Source organism: Camelina sativa, chromosome 15 (assembly GCF_030686135.1).
Source record: "Camelina sativa cultivar CO46 ecotype springtype chromosome 15, ASM3068613v1".
In the NCBI taxonomy this organism is placed as follows: domain Eukaryota; kingdom Viridiplantae; phylum Streptophyta; class Magnoliopsida; order Brassicales; family Brassicaceae; genus Camelina; species Camelina sativa.
The window spans coordinates 19747956-19768865 of NC_141894.1; the positions used below are offsets into that span (position 1 = coordinate 19747956).

General features: G+C 32.0%; 1 pseudogene; it reads right to left on the minus strand.

Moving 5' to 3' along the window:
* Nucleotides 1-6533: 6533 nt before the first annotated feature.
* Nucleotides 6534-7577, minus strand: LOC104748603 (putative F-box/kelch-repeat protein At3g22730 pseudogene; annotated as a pseudogene).
* Between the last annotated feature and the right edge of the window lie 13333 nt (nt 7578-20910).

A 20910-nucleotide genomic window follows, 5' to 3' on the forward strand; every position in this document is an offset into this window, starting at 1 on the left:
AGGATTTAACCCGTGTTATCACAAATTTAATGATATTTTATTAATTCCAACATAACTTCTTTATAACTCATGTACTACATATATATTTTATAGTATTATAAACTTTTTAATTTTACATATTCGTAGTATTTTAAACACGTTCACGTCTTTTTGCTATCTCAAAATAGCTTGTTCGGAGCCTCCGTCAACCAATGAAAGTAAAAACCTTTTTTCTAACATCAGAAAATCTTTTGATCGTAACTAATGTTAAATTTCCCAATGTATTTGTGGAAGGGTCTTTGACATACCATGATGTAGTCTCTATCTCTGTAACGCCTCAACCGCCACCTTGCTTAGTGAGCCCATGTCCACTCTCAGTCCATGGGTTCACCTTCCTAAGTGGGCCCTACATCTATTTCTGGTCCGTGGACCCACCCATATTCGATGGCCGGTTTGTTACGTTTGGGAGGCTTTAAAAACTTGTTTACTGACCCTACAAATCAACAAATGATCTTTTTCTGTGTTTTGTTCTCACTCACCTAGTTCCCACAATCACTTTCAGGAATGTCACCCATCATGAAGTTCTCTCAGGACCTTTGACCGAAAAAATAAGTGCATTTTGGTGACATATGTGGCCAAATGAGTTCTTTTAAACCTTTCGGCAAACCAGTTTGTGACAGTCTTTGAGCTCCTATGGATCTATCAACAACGATTCATGTTTTTCTAATCTATCTATCTATCTTTGTTGTAAGCTTGTGTTTGATTAGCTTATTTTATCCATCCATTAGGTTGATGAGCTTCTACTCGTTATCTTTCTTTGGGATTGAATGAATAATGCTAATAATTATGTTTGCAAAAAAAAAAAAAGGGTTTATGGCCAACCAATCAAGGCCGGCCCATTAGTCAAATTCCTACATTAATAGAGGGCAGGACTCGATCCCTGGTGTGATGGTGCCTTTTACATTAAAGACTTACTGTTGGCCACTACACTAAGGTCACTTCACACCTAAATATACTCTATATTAAAAATATATTATTTATCACGATCTAGAAGATGTCTATATGAACAAATTAAGTCAACTATTTTACTTTCACTTCTGCATAGTTTTTTAATGAGTTATTTGGGGTTTTAGTATGTTTTTGAAACATAATTGGAAAACTAGTACATTCACTATTTACAATTAGAGAAAACCACATTTTTACTGTGCCGTACTGTTTACTTGCCTTACAAACCCCAAACAAACTAACATATTTACATTCATGCCATTAACATTAAATCAAACTTTTTTTTTCTTCTTTACCATCTTCCTTCGATCTTTCTCATTTCTTCATTTTTCTTTATTTCTTTTTTTTTAATTACAATTTAATTCTGGGTCCACAAATCTTTTTTTCTTTCTTATTTATTAGTTCTCCCCTTTCAATCCTATAACTAAAATATTAATTCATACAAATATTTTTTTTTTAAATTCAGATATATATAAAATTATTAATTTATTCTTTATTATTTGATATGCATTTTGTTTTATGTTTTTATTTCGTAATATCAAATAATTTTTACAAATTTATTATCTGTACAACTTATTAAGTATACAGATATTATCATTCATACAACATTTTAGTGTACAAATGTCATAGTCCATACAACATATTTAGTGTACAACTTATTAAGTATACAGATGCTATAATCCGTATAATATTTTAGTGTACAGATGTCATAATCCATACAACATATTTAATGTACGGATGATATATATTAGTACACCTAATGGGATATATGAATTACATATGTACACCTACTAAACTGTACAAATAAAAATATATATAAAATGTATTTAAAATTATCAAACAAAATGCATATCAAATAATAGAAGAAAAAACATAGATTATTGTCTATAAAAAAAAATTATAACATGTAGTATTTTAGTTATTAGAGTTTAGGGGTAATGTTTTTAAAATTAAAAAAAAAAATAATAATAGAGAGAGAGAGAGAGAGAGAAAGAGGGAGAGAACGTATTGTGTCTCACTCACCTCTCTAATACATAAACCCTTTTTTGTAATTTATCTCGTACTCCCTCTACCCCACCTTTTTTTCTATCTCACAATATCTCTATTACACACACCTATTTTGCCAATTGTAAATAGTATATGTACTAGTTTTCCTATTATGATTGAAAAACGTACTAAAACTCTAACAAACCTTTTCTTAATTACTAAAATTGTTGGCTCAGAAAACATTTTGAATAAAAAATATATTACATAATATACTAATCAATGATGTATCATCACAATAATGTATGACCAGCATTGAGAAAACTTCAGCTCTCATCCGGAGAGAACCTTGCGTCCAACCTCCTCCACCATGGAGAGAAACTTGGCTCCACCTTCCTCCCTTAGGGAGATAACCTTGCGTCCAACCTCCTCCACCTTCCTCCCTAGGGGAGATAACCTTATGTCCAACCTCCTCCACCATAGAAAAAACCTTGGCTCTGTCCTTCTCCGGTTTAGAGAGAACATGTTCACGTCTTTTTACTATCTCAAAATGGCTTGCTCCGAGCCTCCGAGAACCAATGAAAGTAATAACCTTTTTCTAACGTAACAAAATCTTTTGATAATAACAAATGTTAAATTTCCCAATGTATTCATGGAAGGGTATTTGACACACCATGATGTAGCCTATGTCTCTGTAACGCCTCAACCGCCACCTTCTTAGTGAACCAATGTCCACTCTCGGTCCATGGGCCCACCTTCCTAAGTGGGCCCTACATCTATTCCCGGCTCGTGGATCCATCCATATTCGATGGACGGTTTGTTACGTTTGGGAGGCTTTAAAAACTTGTATACCGATCCTACAAATCAACAAATGATATTTTCTGTGTTTTATCTTTACTCGCACAGTTTCGTCAATCACTTCCAGGAAGGTCACCCATAATGAAGTTCTCTGAGGACCCTTGACCGAAAAAATAAGTGCATTTTGTGACATATGTGGCCAAATCAATTCTTTTAAACCTTTCCGCAAACCAGGGTGTCACAGTCTTTGAGCTCCTATGGATCTATCAACAACGATTTATGTTTTCCCAATATATCTATCTATATTTGGTGTAAGCTTGTGTTTGATTAGCCTATTTTATCTATCCATTAAGTAGATAAGCTTCCACTCGTTATATTTCTTTGGGATTAAATGAATAATGGTAACAATTATGTTTGCAAAAAAAAGAAGGATTTCCAATCAAGGTTGGGAAATTAGAAGAACATTAATTTGACATAATTAAATAAATAATAGAAAATTATGAGCACAATAATATATGAATCCCAAATAATTCAAAGATAAATATAAATTAAATAAAACAATCTAATAATATTACAATAAATTTTAAATTACAGTATTAGGAAAAGAAGACGCATATATTAATCTTTTCTTCAGGTCAACATATTAATCTTACATATTCCCAACTGAAAAAGGAGAAAGTATGAGCAAATTTTGGTTTAGAAAAATAAAAAAAATTATCTTCCCACTAAAGAAAATTGTCCAATTAAACAAAGTTGAAAGTAGTGTTTTTGAATACATTATTTAAATATGAGACGATCTATGTTTATATAAAAGTGAGTATTTACAAAATTTAGAATTAATAATTAAATGTATATTTTCCTTAATCCTCTTTTCTGTTTTTTTTTTGAAGAATTTATAACTTAAAATTAAAAATAAGTAAATAATACTATAATTTTGAATTTTATGAAATATATATATATATATATATATATATATATAATCTCCTTATAATTATTTTTAAAAACTTTGTATTTTTTATTAAATTCTGTAAGTTTGGATAATTATCTTTTCACATTATTAATATCTTTTAAAACAAAATATTTTATTTTTGTTGTAATCGATTTTCTCCTATTAAATATTAATTTTTACACATCAAAATCTGAGATTGATAACTTGACACATGTCAAAATCTTGTTAATGTCTAACTTTAAAACCCAATTTTATATAATAAGATATATATATATATATATATATATATATATATATATATATATATATATATATATATATATAGTTTTTCAAACATCCGCTGTAGCACATTGGTTTAAACACAGATTGGATGATACAATCCCATTCATCTAGATGAGTTCTGGGTTCAAACTCCGGCAGCGGAACATTCCTTTTTAACCTTACAGCTTTTTATCTTATACATATTATTCGTTGAACCAGTGGTAATTGTAAACCCTAATTTCACGTATTATTGAAAAAAAGAAACACTGGTGCAAAGCTGCAGCAATGTCTACGGCTCTCAAAGATATATAGGTTTTTCCCAGTAAGCATCAACCTCGACGTTTCTGCAACACCCAAAGAGTTTTAGAGTGTACTTAGCCCAAAGGCTGCTCATTCTAACTTAGAAGAAGTCGATATATCCAAAGTTTTTCATTTGACAAAGGATATGATGAATTTTTTAGTCAGCTTTGATATTTTTGATAAGACAGTTTTGATAAGACAATTTTGATAAGGAGATATTTAAACGTTTCTCTCCGCCAATGGAGGAGGGTTATTATAGGGATATGATGACTCCATCAATATGGTAGATGGGAACATTTAGTACATCAAAGATGGTGATATGGATGACCAGTAATATTGATGTTGTTGGTGAAGCTGGTTTGATGAGGAGCAAATATCCTTTACAGTCCTATAAAAAAAAAAAGACCTTTACAGTGGATATACCAAATCCAAATAGATATTTCCTATTATTGTAATGTTATATATAATCGACGAGAAGAAAACTTCTCCACACTAAAAAGGTTTCGGAGCTCTCAAAAATCAGGTTCAACGACAAGGGAAGATCTATGGCGCAAAGTCATGGGGCAAACAACAAAAAGCAGTTTCGTGATTACGCTGACGCCATCTTAGAGCTGATTACAGATAACGAGAGTCCTTATGAGAAGACGCTTGATTTGGTTTTGCCTGAGGAGCGTAGGGTGGTGATACTCGTGATATTTGGTCCGGTCGTCACAAGGATAATCTAATAGAGATTAGTAAGTATACATATTTCAGAGTCAGTTTCCAAAAGTCAAATTCTTACGCTGAGAATGAAAACGGAGGTGGTTTGGCTATTGTTTTAAAATTGCTGAAAGTTGTTCACAGTTGATTTTTCATGGTCGAGGAGGAGGAGCTTATTAGGGATACAATATCCCACATTGAAAGTTGAGTAGGATCTTAAGTAGTATATATAAGATATGAGCCTCTCCACTCATTGCCAATTGGTTTTGAGTTGGAAGCCCACTATCTAACATGATATCAGAGCCCGGTCCGCACATACTCAACCCAATCCATAATCGGCCCGACCCAATAGTTGGTCCGCCGATTCATGCCCGAACATACCGAGATTGATGCTTAAAGAAACCATCATCTCGAGGGGGCGTATTAGGGATACAATATCCCACATTAGAAGTTGAGTAGGATCTTAAGTTGTATATATAAGATATGGGTTTCTCCACTCATTGCCAATTGGTTTTGAGTTAGAAGCCCACTATCTAACAGAGCTGGCGTCAGTGGATGTCAAATCGCTTCTACAATAAATATATACACTTTGAACTCAACGAAAAATCTGTAGAATGGTGATTTCTTTCTTTGTCTTTTAGATTCTCTAGAAACTTCAGAATTTTTTTTTTTTTTTTTTTTTTTTGTGATTTTTTGTGTGTTTGAGATCACTGACCATATATAATACTTCTTGCTTTTGTCAGACTCTCAAGAAAAATTTTCTCTTAGCATTTATATATATATATATATATATATATATATATATATATATTTTCTCTACTATGGCGTTTCTAATATTGAGTTAAACAACATGTTCGTGTCTTCTAGAGTTCTAGTGACGAGAATATATGATAATGCTTCTGTTTTATAGTGACAACCATAATTAATTAGACTCTTAACTTAACAGCACATATGTACATTCCTCACAAAACTTCATACACTAATTATAACTTCATAAACTTCATGCATGCCGGTTAAAGAGCCATCTAACGCCTTATCTAGCGCGATTTAGGTTTCCAATTTGGGGATATTAGGTTTAATATCGAGGAGAAGAAGACACACTAACAGACTGTAAACGTTGTAGTTCAGAATAATAAACACTGAATGAATAAGTAATAGTGCGAAAGAAGACACTTTAACATGCTGTTTAGAGTCTTCTTCACATTTTTCTGATGCATGGTTAATCATAGGATATGCATATGCTTGGAAAATGTATGGGTTTATATTCTATAAACATGTTAGTTCCAATGAACACTTCTAGTAAAAACTTGAATGTAATGCAAAAAATAAAGGAATCATAAACTAACAGGTAATCCCAAAAGAAAACACAAGACAATCGATCTGTTCATTAATTTAATCAAACATTCTCTAGAAGAACTTAACAAAACCGAAGAATTTAAAGAAGAACTGCAAGAAATCATTTGCTTACTTTTTTCAACTACCTTGCTGGATTTGACAAACTTGGAACACAATTGAATATAAAAGACCACCCCGGATTTTTGGATTCAACATAAGGGACTTATGTGTGATATTGACCGTCCTCTCCAATTATGACTACCATGCTCTCGTAGGTCTCATAGGTACGTTCATTCCCACACATAACCACTTTCTTCTCCTCGTCGATTATATAACTTACATTATTCGGACAATATCTATCGGGATTTGGTATATCCACTGTAAAGGATTTGCTATATATCAAATCTGCAGCATCGCCAACAACATCAATATTACTGGTTATCCATATCACCATCTTTGATGTACTAATGTTCCCATCTACCACTAAGAGTTGTTCTTCTCTAACAACTGATGGAGTCATCATATACCTATAATAACCCTCAAATGGTGGCAGAGAGAAACGTTTAAATATCTCCTTTGTAAAATCAAAATAGATTAAGAAATCACCATTTTCTTCCTCTGAAGCAATCCAGTAAGTATTTCCTTTCAAACATATTCCAGTATTTAATTGTGTGTACCAGTTGAGAAATACAGAATCAAGAACCCTCCATGACTCAGAGCTAAAGTCATAGATTTGAAACGTAGCAAAGTAGTATGGTTTGTACTTGTCAAGATACCAACACCTCAAGATTTTGTAGCTACGACAAGATTTGTTATCTTGGTATCCAAGAAAATACCTTGGGTCACGTTTGTGTTCAGTTTTGAATGGGACTTGGATCCACCTTGTTTCCCCCAAATACGGATTCCAAACCACGAGTCTTTTATCTTTGGTGGTGCATAACAACAAACCGTCGCAATGAAAAACTTTGGCTATATCGACTTTTTCTGAGTTAGAATGGGGAGCCTCTGGGCTAAGTGCATTCTTAAACTCTATGGTTGTAGCAGAAACGTCGAGGTTGATACTCACTGGGAAAAACCTGTAATCCTTCAAGATGAGAACCGTAGACTTTGCAGCTTCTCGAAAGTGCTTGTCGGTGAATCTTTGGTTATTTTTCACTAAAGCGTTCCATTGTTTGCAAGTAGATCGTACAAGTTTCAGAGACGTAGCCTGGACCCTAGAGAGTATTGCTTCTACCAATTCCTCCGGAAGAGAAGACATCATTGTCATTGTTTCTCTTGTTATGTCTTCTCTTGTGATCTCTTAACGAAGAAGAAAATGACTCAAGGTCAAGGGTATGTTAAGTTTCGATTAGGGTTAGAAAAAAAAAAAAAAAAAAACCTTGGCCTTATATAAGACTTTTTTCTACCTTGTTTATGCCTTTTCATTTTATTATTTTTGATAGAAAAAAAAAGGAAACGCTGTTACTAACTCCGATAAACGAGAGAGAACCTGTTATTTTTCCTGACTTTCTTTCCGGGTTGACTTAGTCTTTATTTTCCTACTAGATTCTAACCCGCGGTACACCGCGGGCCAATATTGTAAAAAAAATGAAATTTTAAAAAATTGTATTTGTTTGTTAATTTTGTTTCTTTTGTTTAGTGTTTAAGATTATATAATTATATTTTAATTGTTAATTATAAAATTTGATCAGTTGTATACCGCAGACACGCGACAATAATTTAGTTTTATTTATACTAATGTTACATTTGTACCGTATCAAATTTCTTATGGTTATAAAAATAGAAAATTTTACTGCTTTTAGATTTAACCCGTGAAAGAATTATTCTTATATTATTATATTTTTTATTTTTTAGTGTTTTTAAATTTAATCTGTAATTTTCAAGTTATTTAGATTTAACCCGTGAAATAATTATATTCATAAAAGTTATTATGCAGTATACCGCATATTATTTTATATGATAAATACTCCAATTTATTAGTTTTAACCCGTGAAATAATTATGAAACAATATAATGTGAGAAATCTGAGAAATCAACCCCTAAGTACCTCAAATCAAGTAATGTAGATGACTAAATCTACATTTTACAATCATAAAGTAAAAATTTCTATACAAAGTTTATAAAAACAAAATCTCTAAATATAGTTTTGGTGATTTTATGGGATTAAAACTTTAATGGGTAGAGTTGTTTTTGGAAAAATCGGAATGTATAGATATTGTTAAGATTTTATGGCAGTAAATGTAACAAATGTTGGCTGATTTAAGAAAGTTTAGTATTTGAGTTTCTCTGCAATATTATTTATGAAATTTTTTTAGAGGTTAATGTTGTAAATAAAATTTAAATAAACAAAACTTAAAGGATATAACACAAAATGTACTTCAAAAATGTTAATATAGATTTTTACACGTCCCTAGAAAAGTGCTCTGAGTGATAAGATTGCTTTGGTTTATTTGCTTGGTCGGATACGTATACATATTATTAATATTTTAAAGTTTACTATATATAGATAACCCGGCCATATGATAAACGTCCAGAAAACATTTTATTGTTGTATAGACAATTTGTACGTCTATAAAAGTATATATATTCTATTGTTAAATATGCTATAACAATCTTCATAAAATTGGCTTACCGACATTTTATATGTGTATTTAACATCACATATCGGTGAAAATGTTTAAGATTCATAATTATATGTGTATTTAACATCACACCGCAAGACAAAATACTATTTTATTTTTTATAAATATAATCTATATATTATTAAAATATAATTTGTGTCTAAGTTTTTTGTCTAATTATTTTCAAAAATCTATATATCTCTCATGATTGTGTGACTTAATAATATGTGTTAATGTGTATAATTGAATGATATTATATTATTTTATTTATATACTAATTTAATAATATAGACAATTTTTGCCTAATTTCTGTAAATCTAGTAATTATTTTTTACTTAAAACATAAGTATAATTTGTATGTTAAATTTTTTTTTTGACCCAGAAAAAGAATTAAAAAATATTGAAAAAAGGATTAAAAAATATTATTATATTGGAATTATATCCTTTAAAGTTATATAACCGTGGACAGTAAGGAAGGTGTATATAGAGAGATGATTGTTAAGGTAAGTAAATCATGTCTCTTCACGGCTTCATGCTATATGATGAACTTCCTATAGTAGAGAATCATGTATATACAGCGATGGTAACTAAGGTAAGACAATTAAGAATATCATTTATGTGGTTTACATTGCAATGTAAATTTTTTTACAATCTGGACTTTGATTTTTATACAGCCTTAACATACGGAGGCCCATAGATTATGTACATTGATTATTATTAAGGAGCCCATAAAATGATCAGAGGTCGACATAATTTAATGACATTAAATGCAAAAACTTTCAAAAAATGTATTTTTGAGCAAAAACTGCTGCAAAAATACTAGTATAGATATAAATAAGATCAAAATGAGCTCTAATACGAATGAGTTTCACTTGATAATTATCCAAATTAAAAATTTGTACATGGTTTATTTCGATGCTCCAGGTGATAAGTTTGCTTGGTCTTATACGTATACACATATTATTAATATTTTAAAGTTTACTGTATATAGATTAGGACCCTCTAGAAAACATTTTATTGCTGTATGTCTATAAAAATATATATTTTATTGTAATTTGTATGTCTATAAAAAATATATAACCAATTTTTCATAACCAATTGTTTATTATATTCAGTTTGTTTTGTTTATTGTTTGAGATTCTATTTTGATTTTTAATTATTATAAAAAAAAAAGTGATCTAAATATATAATAAGTCATTTATACGCTATAATTAAGTCATATTGTTCCTAATAATTTAATTATTTTATACAATCTTAATTAAATCAACTTGACATTTTATATGTCAAATATTATTATATTAATAATATTGAAAATAATAAAATGATGATTTAACCCATGTTAGCACAAATTTAATGATATTTTATTAATTCCAACATAATTTCTTTATAACTCATGTACTATATATATTTTTATAGTATTTTAAACTTTTTAATTTTACATATTCGTAATATTTAAAAAATTTACTAAGTTTATATATATATTAATTATAATATTTAAATAAATGTAAATCGAAGTTCTTCTTACATTAAGAATCAAAGCTCACATGTATTGGAAAACATAATGAGAATCAAATTGTTGTTTTTTTTGTTTGCAAATGATTTAGAGATAGAATATCTTCAAAACAGAATAAAATATGTGGTTAAATATATCATAGTTTCTGTTTTTATATTGATTTTGCTGTAATTTTGTTTAGTTGGAATGAAATGTAAAATATTTAGCAAACAAAATCTGAAGTAATGTTGTTTTTGGAAATTTTTTAAAGATTAATTTTGAAAATAAGTATTTAAATAAGTACAAATAAAAGGGTAGAACTCAAAATATACTTCAAAAATATATATTTAGATTCATTTTTCTCACATTTACCAAATAAATCCTAGAGTTGGAACCTATTTACAAGAATGCGATTAACATTTAATATTTAGTTAAATTTGATTTCTTTTTATAGAAACTAATTGTTATACATAAATTTGGTTTAATTGTTATACATAAATTTGGTTTAATTGGTTTAATTTGATTTCTTTTTATAGAAACTAATTGTTATACACTAATTGTTATACTAATTGTTACGCATAAATTTGAAACGACCGACCTTTTTTTAAATAATAAATAATAAATAGATATATAAATAAACTACAACTAGTGGTCCCATACCCACTAGCCACCTAACCACAATCACAATCAACAGCAGAATAACAATACCATCAACAATATCCGATAATATCCAATAATAAAACCAAAGAATCAACAATCCTAAACAACATTCTAGGACTCCACTCTAGCAACCTAACAGAAGCCAGACAACCAAGCGAACCACTAGAACATCCTCCTCTTCATCGCCCTGATTCCACGGTCACACTTTGCCTTTACCTGCACCACAAACACATATTGCAATGCATGAGTATTTAATAAACACTCAGTAAGGCAATCCTCCCATCTACTGGGCTATACACACAAGCAATGGAGACATCTCTAACCATCAACCAACAATCATCAATCATCAATCATCAATCAACAATCAACAATCAACAAGCCAAACAACACATAAACAAGCAGATTAGAGAAATCTCCAGCTTAGATAAGTCATGGTCCTGCACTTACCTTTTGGACATGATTATAACAAATAAGACAAGTTGAGACTCTCGTAACGTCTGCAACAACCCAAAAACGCCCTACAATAAACCACACAGCCAAAAACAACTTTATAGCAAAACTGGATAGAAATATCATAAAATAACAATTTCGAAGACGAAACCCTAAAATAAAAACCAACCGTTAACTATCAAATCCCTCAGGTGAAAGGCTATTCCTAGACGTTACGAAGCTTCGTACAAAATTTTAGAACGATCGGATCCCAGATTAAACCGTAATCGTTCCCGAAACACCCGCTGGTCTTAATCCGCGACTGATACGAAACGCCCCACGAAACTGCCAATAACTCATTGATTTTAAAAGAAAATCCACTGCTGTAAAAAGACGAGTGTACGAAAATCTCTTAGCTACAACAATACCAAAAATCAGTACCTTTCAAAACGATTTGACCAGTCGAATCTTCCTTCTCCCAAACCCTGACAGTTCTGTTTCTCTCTTAACACTAAGGGAAAAGCTTGATCTCCTTCTCTTTCTCTTTTGCACCAAATAACCAACACTTAACTGTCTTTCTCTCCCTCTCTCAGATGAAAATGTCGACCAAAGCACAAAAGCATGAGAGGAGGCGTGAGTTGAGAAAGAGATTAGGGTTTTTTGGTTTAATTAGATTAAACTAGGATTTAATTAAACCAAAATTAATTAAAATCCACTTTTTTGGTTTACTCAACATAACCCAAACTCTATTCCCGGAACACGGATGTTACACATATGCCATAATTATTAAATAAAATTTACTAGCTATAAAATCGCAAAATTGAAACCGAATCATAAATTAATATAGTTATAAAATCAATGATTCCTAAAATATCTCTACTAAATTAATTTCTAATTTCCTAAATCATATTTTGTTTATACTTATACAATCTTTACATTTAACATCATATACCTAAAATATATCTAAAGTAATTTTAAAGATTTCTTGCTTGCTCACCAATTTATTCTGAATTTCTTGCTTGCTCACCAATGTATTGAAACTATGATTTTGAAAGATTTGATGGGATTTAGAAATTTTGGAATTTTGAAAGATTTTAGGGAAGTTGATATGATTTATTGTAAAATTCTTTCAAATCCCACATAAAACCATGAGATTTGGATTTCTCTATTTTTAACTAAACAAATCCCACCTAAATCCTCCAGAATCTCAAAAATCATTAAAATCCAAATCCACAAACTATTTTGAATAACAGTAGATTTTAAAGTAGATTTTTAAATCATCAGTTCAATAACAGTGGATTTTAATAGACTTTTTAAAATACATGATTGAATAACATGGGATTTGTAAGTTTCACACAAATCACTTAAAATGTCAAGTTGAATACACCCCTCTCAATTCTATCATCTTTAAAGCACTATAAATAACCCCTCACTAAACGAAAATGCACCAAACTAACCTACAACCAGTAAAGAAACCTTAGGAAAATCGAAAGAAACGGCTGTATGTTTTCTTTAATTTTTCTCTTGCATTTGATGTTGTTTATTTTTTGTTGTAAGTAAGTCCTCTGCTTTAAATCATGAATCCTACTCATGACTAAATTTCCATCCTAATGTATATTGTTTTGCTTATCATATCAATATAATTAAGTTTTGGTTTCTACTTTACTACTACTAATTAACTCAACAACACTTGCAAGATTTAATTGATTGTTTTTTTGTAAATTTTTCATCAAATGCCATTAGTGTACTAACAAGAAAATAATAGTCATCACTTAAAAGGGTAATTTATACATTAAAAAAAGCAATGAAAATTGGGTATCCTACTATATTAATTAAGAAGTACAAATATGAAACTAACCTTAAAATGTGTAAAAAATTACATTCAATTGCCATTAGAAAAAATTAATTAAGCTTAATTAACTAATTTAAATAAATATAATTAATTAAAAATAAAAAACACTCATAGATCAAATATTTAAAAATCTAAAAAATTCTAAAAAAATATTTTCTCTCTCTAATAAATTATGGACGAAATTACTAATTTTTTAAAAAAATATATAAACCAATCAGAATTTTAAAAACTAAGATTTTATATCCAAGTATACAATACAATTATTTTTAATAACTAAATTCGAAGATTTTGTTAAGTTTTCAAATTATGATTCTCCTATCATCTTTATTTTATTTTATTTACAAATTTTTTGGAATTTTCATATAATACTTATAATTTAAAATGCATATTGTTTTCTGCATATGTTGTGATTTGAATTTTTTAAAACGAAGGTATATTACTCATTGTATGAAAATGTGCGTTTTAATTTCCACATTGGCAGGATGGTAAAACTAAATTTATATAAATGATAAATTAATAATTTTTATTTGCTCACAATTATAATATTAAAATTACTATTTTATATTTCAAAAAATAATGATGCAAATACAACAAACAAACGATATAAAACTGTAATAATACATCAAAAATAAAATACTATAATATTCTAAAATAATTAGATTTCAAATAGACTAATAGATTTACATAAAAATTTAAAATAAATATTATCTCAAACAAAATAACTTTTTTAAAATTTTTTTTAATGTTGACACGTGCTTTAAGCACGGAATATATACTAGTACTTAATTAGATCCGCTTCTCTTCAATCAGATTTTCTTTTTTTGTCCTCTTTTTATTTCTAAGAAAAAATAGTTACAATTACAATACTACACCATCAATATTAGATTGGATTCAAAGTTTGAGTCAAAGAAAAATTAGATTGGGTAATTGGAAGTCATGTGCCCTAAAAAGATTATCTAAAACTGAGTTCTATGAAATCCATTGGTATAATGTCCTTTTCAAAAGAAAAATTAACACTTATATCATTTTTACAGTAATATTATTTTATCAGATTTCCATATAATATTTTCTGTCTTTCACTTGGTTTACCATTTTTATATTTTCACCCCATTTTTTTTTTAAAAAGGACTATTTCTATGTTTAAACTTAATAAAAATTAATATAATATTATGAATCTTTAGATTTATAAAGGTTTAAAATCTCATAAAAAGGTTATATTTCAAAACGGATTATAGTAACATTAGTATAAATTTAAAATATTATTAATCAAATGCTAGAACATGGGTTAATTTTCAATTTATTATTTTCTTAAGACCATCAATATTAGAATATTAGCCATATCTAAAATTAAATTGATTAAATTACGATCATGTAAACAAATGTCTCGGAGTATACCGGTAAACCTCAAACATGGTAATTGTAAATGAACTAATGTATAAATAATAAGGGATATTCATTTAAAATATGCAAAACATTAGTCATATATATAGTTAATCTACTAATCAAATTACATTTTTCTTTTCTAAAAAAAATAGCTTTGCGGTGTATCACAGAGTAAAATGTAGTATTTACTTATTTTTATTTTGTTCGTAGCCAAATTTACATTAATAAATAGAGAAAAAGAAAAGTAAAAGACAAGAAACATATGTAAATGTAGACATTTGGATATCGGAATTCGATTCGGACGTATTGGATTCTTATAATTTAGGTAATTAAGAAGATTTTAGCTAGTATCCATCCGGATTTTATGACTATTTAGTTTGGGTAAGTGTCATGTTCGGTTCTATTTTTGTTTTCGTCAACCGTATTTTAATTAAGGGTTTGAATTGTAACTGCGGTCATCGCGGCCGAATCCATCTGCTGTCTGAACCGCTCCATTTTTAAGATAGACTACAGACCGCATGCGGACCAATTCTAATTGTATGCAAAAGCGGTCAGCAGTTGGTCCGTTGCGGTCTTGTCTCTGCTTTATTTGGACCACACTACTGCAAACTACATTTGCTGAATGGTAAATAAAAAGCGGTCCAGTCCGCAGACGGATTTGTCCACCTAACCGCTGCAACCATTCACACTCTAAAAGATTCTATCATGATGCATGGGTTTTCCAATCTGGAGATTATAAAGTTTATAAATTCAAAATCTGAAAACAATATTTTTTGAGGATTTATCTAGACAATCTGTTTTAGAATTACATGACCGTAAGATATACAAAAGCAAGAATGAGGCAAAGGAAGCACGCATCAAACCAGATTCATCATGCCCGGCTTAAGTGTAGTGCCGGCTGTGCAAAAGTACTGGGTCTACTGATTTTTTAAATTTTTCTTTAAGGATTTAAGGCTCTATATTTTTGATATTTTGTTAACCCCTATCCTAAAGTTTGAAACTTGGCGAATAGAACCCTAAGTTTTCTTAAAAAGAGAAGATCTACAAGAAAACTAGTTCGGGTGAAGCTTATACACTTGCTATGTCTAAAACCTAGCAAATACCAATATATCTAGGACAAAATGCATGAAGTGCGGAATGGATGGTTTAATTGGTTATGTATCGAAAGTTGAAACCTTTTTGAAGAGGAAGAGCTTTATTCATCGGTGGCTTAGTGTGAAAAGAACGCAGCTTCTCTTTATACATAGAGGATATATATGAACAGTGCCGGTCCAGTATTATTGGGTGCCCTATGCACAATCCGACTTAGAGGTTTTTAAGTAATAAAAAATATTTATTTTTTACCTTTGAAAAAAAAAGTTATAGACCTTTCTTGGTTGATTTACACTAAATTTTAAAAAAGTTTGACTCAAATTCATACTAAAATCTATTTTTTAGGACAAAATTTATATTTTTCTTACCAAATTAGACCTTTTTCTACATCTTTACATCAAATATTCTTAAACAAAACTTCAAACAAAAAAAAATTTTGGGACCCAAATCCACCGCTTGGGTGGCTTCCACCCTCGGCCAGTCGGTCGGCTCTAATATGAATTGAAATAATTTGTCAAAATTAAATCACATGAATTGTTATATAGTGTGAGAAGAAAGCAGCTTCTCTTAATTTATACAAGTATATAGAGGATATATATGAAATGAAATAATTTGTCAAAACTAAATCACATGATCCCTCCATACCATAAAAGTATTTTATTAGCTTGTTAAAAATTATTAGAACTTAGTTTTTAATTTACGAAACAATAAACATTCCACAATCCCGTTTGCTCTTTAAACTATAGACCTCACCAGGAGGGTAACAAACCTAGATCCAAAAAGATGACAAATTTATATATAATATGTTTAAATATGCTACATAGAACGTGAGTTGTCTCGTCCTCTCGCCTCTGGTGGCCATTCACCTCCGCTCACCTCTCGGTGCTGTGGGTTCCTCAGATACTTCTCCGGGGTATGCCCTTTTGCTCTCGCTCTTCAGTCAGTTTTTGGGGCTGAGATCTCCTCGACGAGCTTCTGGAGACCTTTCCTCTCCCAATCCATCGGATTCCGCCTCCCGTCAAAGCTCTCAACCGCCTCTCTCTTTCTGGGTCACTTCTGTGAATTTCCAGATCTGCATCCTCCCAGTTTTTCCAGTGTTTCAGCCTCCGCCCCTGCTCCTAGCCTGAAGAACCAGATGCCTTCTGGCGCGGCCTCTGCTACTCTTGACTCCTTAGTGGATCTATTAGGTCTCTGGTCCAACCAAAGTGTCAATCTGTTCTGCCCCTTTCCTCCCGCCATCACCTGCTTCTCCACCTTCCAGAGCGTTGGATACTTCTCCTGCTCCTCTCTGCCTGCATTAGATACTTCTCCGGCGGGTCCAGTTAGCCTTCAATCTAGTACCACTGCTGTTGGTTCATATTCCGTCCAGGTTGGACGATGGTTGATCACCGGCTCTATTACCGGTGTTCCTCGAGGTTTCCCTCAACCTTTAGCCACTTGTATCGGCTCAAAATTTGTATTAAAGTCACAATGTTTGGTGACTCCCCCGCTACCAGTTGAGGTTTCTGTGTCTAAAGCATTTTCTCTCATGGGTTTGCTCATGTTAGGTTGTCTTGACATTGCTCCTGGTTCTCTATCAAGAGTTGTTATGCTTGTGTCTCTATCTTTGATATTTGCTGGCTATTGTATTTTATTTTCCAAGACTGCGATTCGGATGTGTCTGATAGCTTATCCTCATGTAACTCTTTGGTTTGAATGAAGAATTTTGTGCACAAAAAAAAAAATGCTACATAGAACTATGTCCCGAGATATTTTAACTCGCACTATATAATCTTAATTTTTAATATTTATTGTTTTATATTATAAATATTAGATTGAGTTGATATGTTATTTATTAAGGTTGTAACCGTTTACATTTTATAAGATTGGTGCTTCTTATAAAGTTTAAATATTTATAATACTTAGAATTCTAAATATGGTTGAGTATTTCTCATATTTGAAGTTTTGTAAAAGTTGAAATATATTATTAATATTTTAAAGGTTTTGTAACTTTTTTAAAAAGTTGAAATATTTATAATATTTAAACTTCTTACAAAGTTAAAATATTTATAATATTTGAAACTTCATAAATGTTTAAATAATATTAATATTTTTAAAATTTTATAAAGTTTAACTTTCTAAAAAATATAAATATTTATATTTTTTTTTTCAACCAAACATTTAATAAATTAAAAGAGAACTCCAAGATTGATTGCCCAAACAAGAGGATAAGAGTTTACAAAAGTAGATTCAGAAACTAAAGGTCTTGAAGACCGAGCAAGGCAATCTGCCATTACGTTGGCGTCTTGCGGGATCCTGGTTAGGGTGAAAGAAGGGAAGGATGTTCGGAGCAGCGAAAAATCCTCCAGCAGGTTCGAGAAAGCCGGCCAATCATCCGGCACCTGCAACATCGCTACTAGCTCTGCACACAGTCCGTCTCAAAGACTTGACAAACAACTCCAGCCGCCAGTAGAGATTCCATAGCCCAGATCAGAGCTTGTAATTCTGCATGTAAAGGTGTAGTACCTCGTCTATGACTCCGTGCTCCCAGAAGAATCGTCGAATCGTCACCATCGCAACACCATCAGCCCAAACCCTGAAAAGTGTATGTACCTTTCCATGAACCATCAACCTGACAACGGGGAAAAGAGCCCCTTTCCTCCGTCAAAGGTGGAGGATGCATATATCTCATTGAGTAAGATTTGGCCTCCTCCCACATTAGTTTATCATTAGCCACTTGATTTAAAATTTCAATTGGCTCTATCTCAATTCCCTGGAAAACCTTTTTATTCCTATCTTTCCAAAGTGACCATAAAATCCAGGGGAGTCGATAAGCTATATCAGAAACTCTGGATAGGGAAGTCGCCCGCCAGAAAATAAAATCCAAATTGGCATATGATAGACTAGTTTTCACCAAGGGTATCAATTCCCTATGCAGTTATAGTACAAAGGGTTATCAATCCAAATGGTTGTTATGCTAGCAGATATGATGCAATCATAATCAAACAAGTCAAGCCAGACAATAGAGGGTTTGGTTCTAATAGTCCTAATATGAACAAAGTAAAAAAATATAAACAAGTAAACCACATGACCTAAGCACTCGATGCAAGCAATCGAGTACAGGATCGAGTGGGGTGATCGAGTATGCAAGTGAACTATGAACAGCTCGAGGTATTACAGGTTATCGTGTACCTGATCGGGTAAGTGGTCGAGTAAGTGAGGAAAATGCAAGAAATGAAATACGAAAGTTCTTAAGGATGGGGGTAATCGAATCCTAAGTGTTCTAGACCAATACGGATGCCTTACATGCCTCAAGCAATTATTTCCTAGAAAATGAACCTCTAAAACCTTGTCACCACACTGTTGCACTAGCAACAATCAACCTTGAACATACTATCACACTGTCGCACTAGCAATATGAACAAGCAGGCATTAAGAACAATTCATTTTTGTCAGTATACTTAGAATTATCTGATTTTGTCACTCAAAGTAAAGTATACCTCTATCATTGACCTAATCAAGCATTTTATCTACTCCTTTCGGCCTGTAGCATTGTAAACGCCCTAGATCTAATCTCAACCTTTCGGTCTATTGACCGCATTAAGAACATCAACCTAGAAGGAAATTTATCAATCATAACAATCAACTAAAGCATCCTAACCGATCAAGAACACCTAATCATCTATCCCATCCCTAGAAACTTTGCTACACTACTCGGCGTAGAACCGAATGATAAAGCAATAGAAATAAACGAAAATGACATTATTAAAAAGATAGAGTAAAGTAGAAAAGAGTATAGGATAAAGATCTAAGAAAACTACAAAATAAAAGTACAAAAACAAGAAGAAAATGTTGAGTCGCTCAGTTCTCTCACAGAAGCTCTCGCTCTCTGGTTTGAGGGTCTGCGGCGTGCTCGCTTGCGAGCAAGGGAAAGAGGGGGTTTATATATGGAAACCCATTTGACCTAGCTTCCCAGACCTGCCCGATGGTCTACTCGATGGGGTACACGAGGCTTGAGTCGGGTAACTCCTCGGGTGGCTCTTCGGGTTGCTCTTCGCGCTCTTGGATCCTTTTCGATCGTTTTGGGGTTCGGACTTGTTCTTGTAGCTCGATGGCTCCTTCGGGTACATGCTCGAGTTGTCCTTGTTTTCCCCATTTTTGGCTCTTTAGCACCTGTTTTCATCCAATATATGCATATGCAGAAATGCAACACCCTAAATGCTCTAAAACTTGATTCCTACAGTAAATGGTCTAAAAATGCTAAGTTAGAGGTATGAACAATGCAAAATATGGACAAAAAAGGATGCTAAAAACATGTAAATTAGAGTGTTATCAGCATAGATGGAAGCATATGGAAAGCCTTCCGGGTCTAGTAACACTAGAGACATCGCCCATATACCTCGTCACCGAAGACACTCAAAGAGAGCGTGGCTTATAGTCTCCGCCATAGAGTCACACCGCTTGCAAAAAGCATCGCAACGAACACCCCGATTCGCAAGCCGTTCCAACACATGGAGAGTACCTGAGGCAATCTGCCAGAAAAAGTGTTGGATCTTCGGTGGAACATAGAGTTTCCACGCCTGTGCCCGCAGGGCCATACACGTAGGTCCGTACTCAACTTCCACAATTAATTCCCGTGCGAACCGATAACCTGATTTTACCGAATACTTCCCTGACTTAGTAAAGTGCCATAACAATCGATCCGGTTGATGAGTTTTACTGACCGCCATACTCCGAATAAGTAGTATATCCACCGGATCAAAAAATTCTTCCAGAATAGGTAAGTGCCAGTCCTTCGTAACTGGATTAATTAAATGATTTAACCATCAAGCTCGGGAGCAACAACCTCCCCCAACCATTCGCTGGTCTTGGACGAATATCTGGTATCCACGGATCTCGCCAAACCGAAATAGAGCAACCAGAACCTACTGCCCATCGCGCTCCCTGTTCCACCAAACATTTGGTTGAATAAATACTCCTCCATGCGAACGAAGGATTATTTAGCTTTTTTTTGCCATGAGAGGATGTTTGTTCCTGAAATATCGACCTTTCATCATCTGAGCCATTAAGGACGTCGGATAATGAATTAACC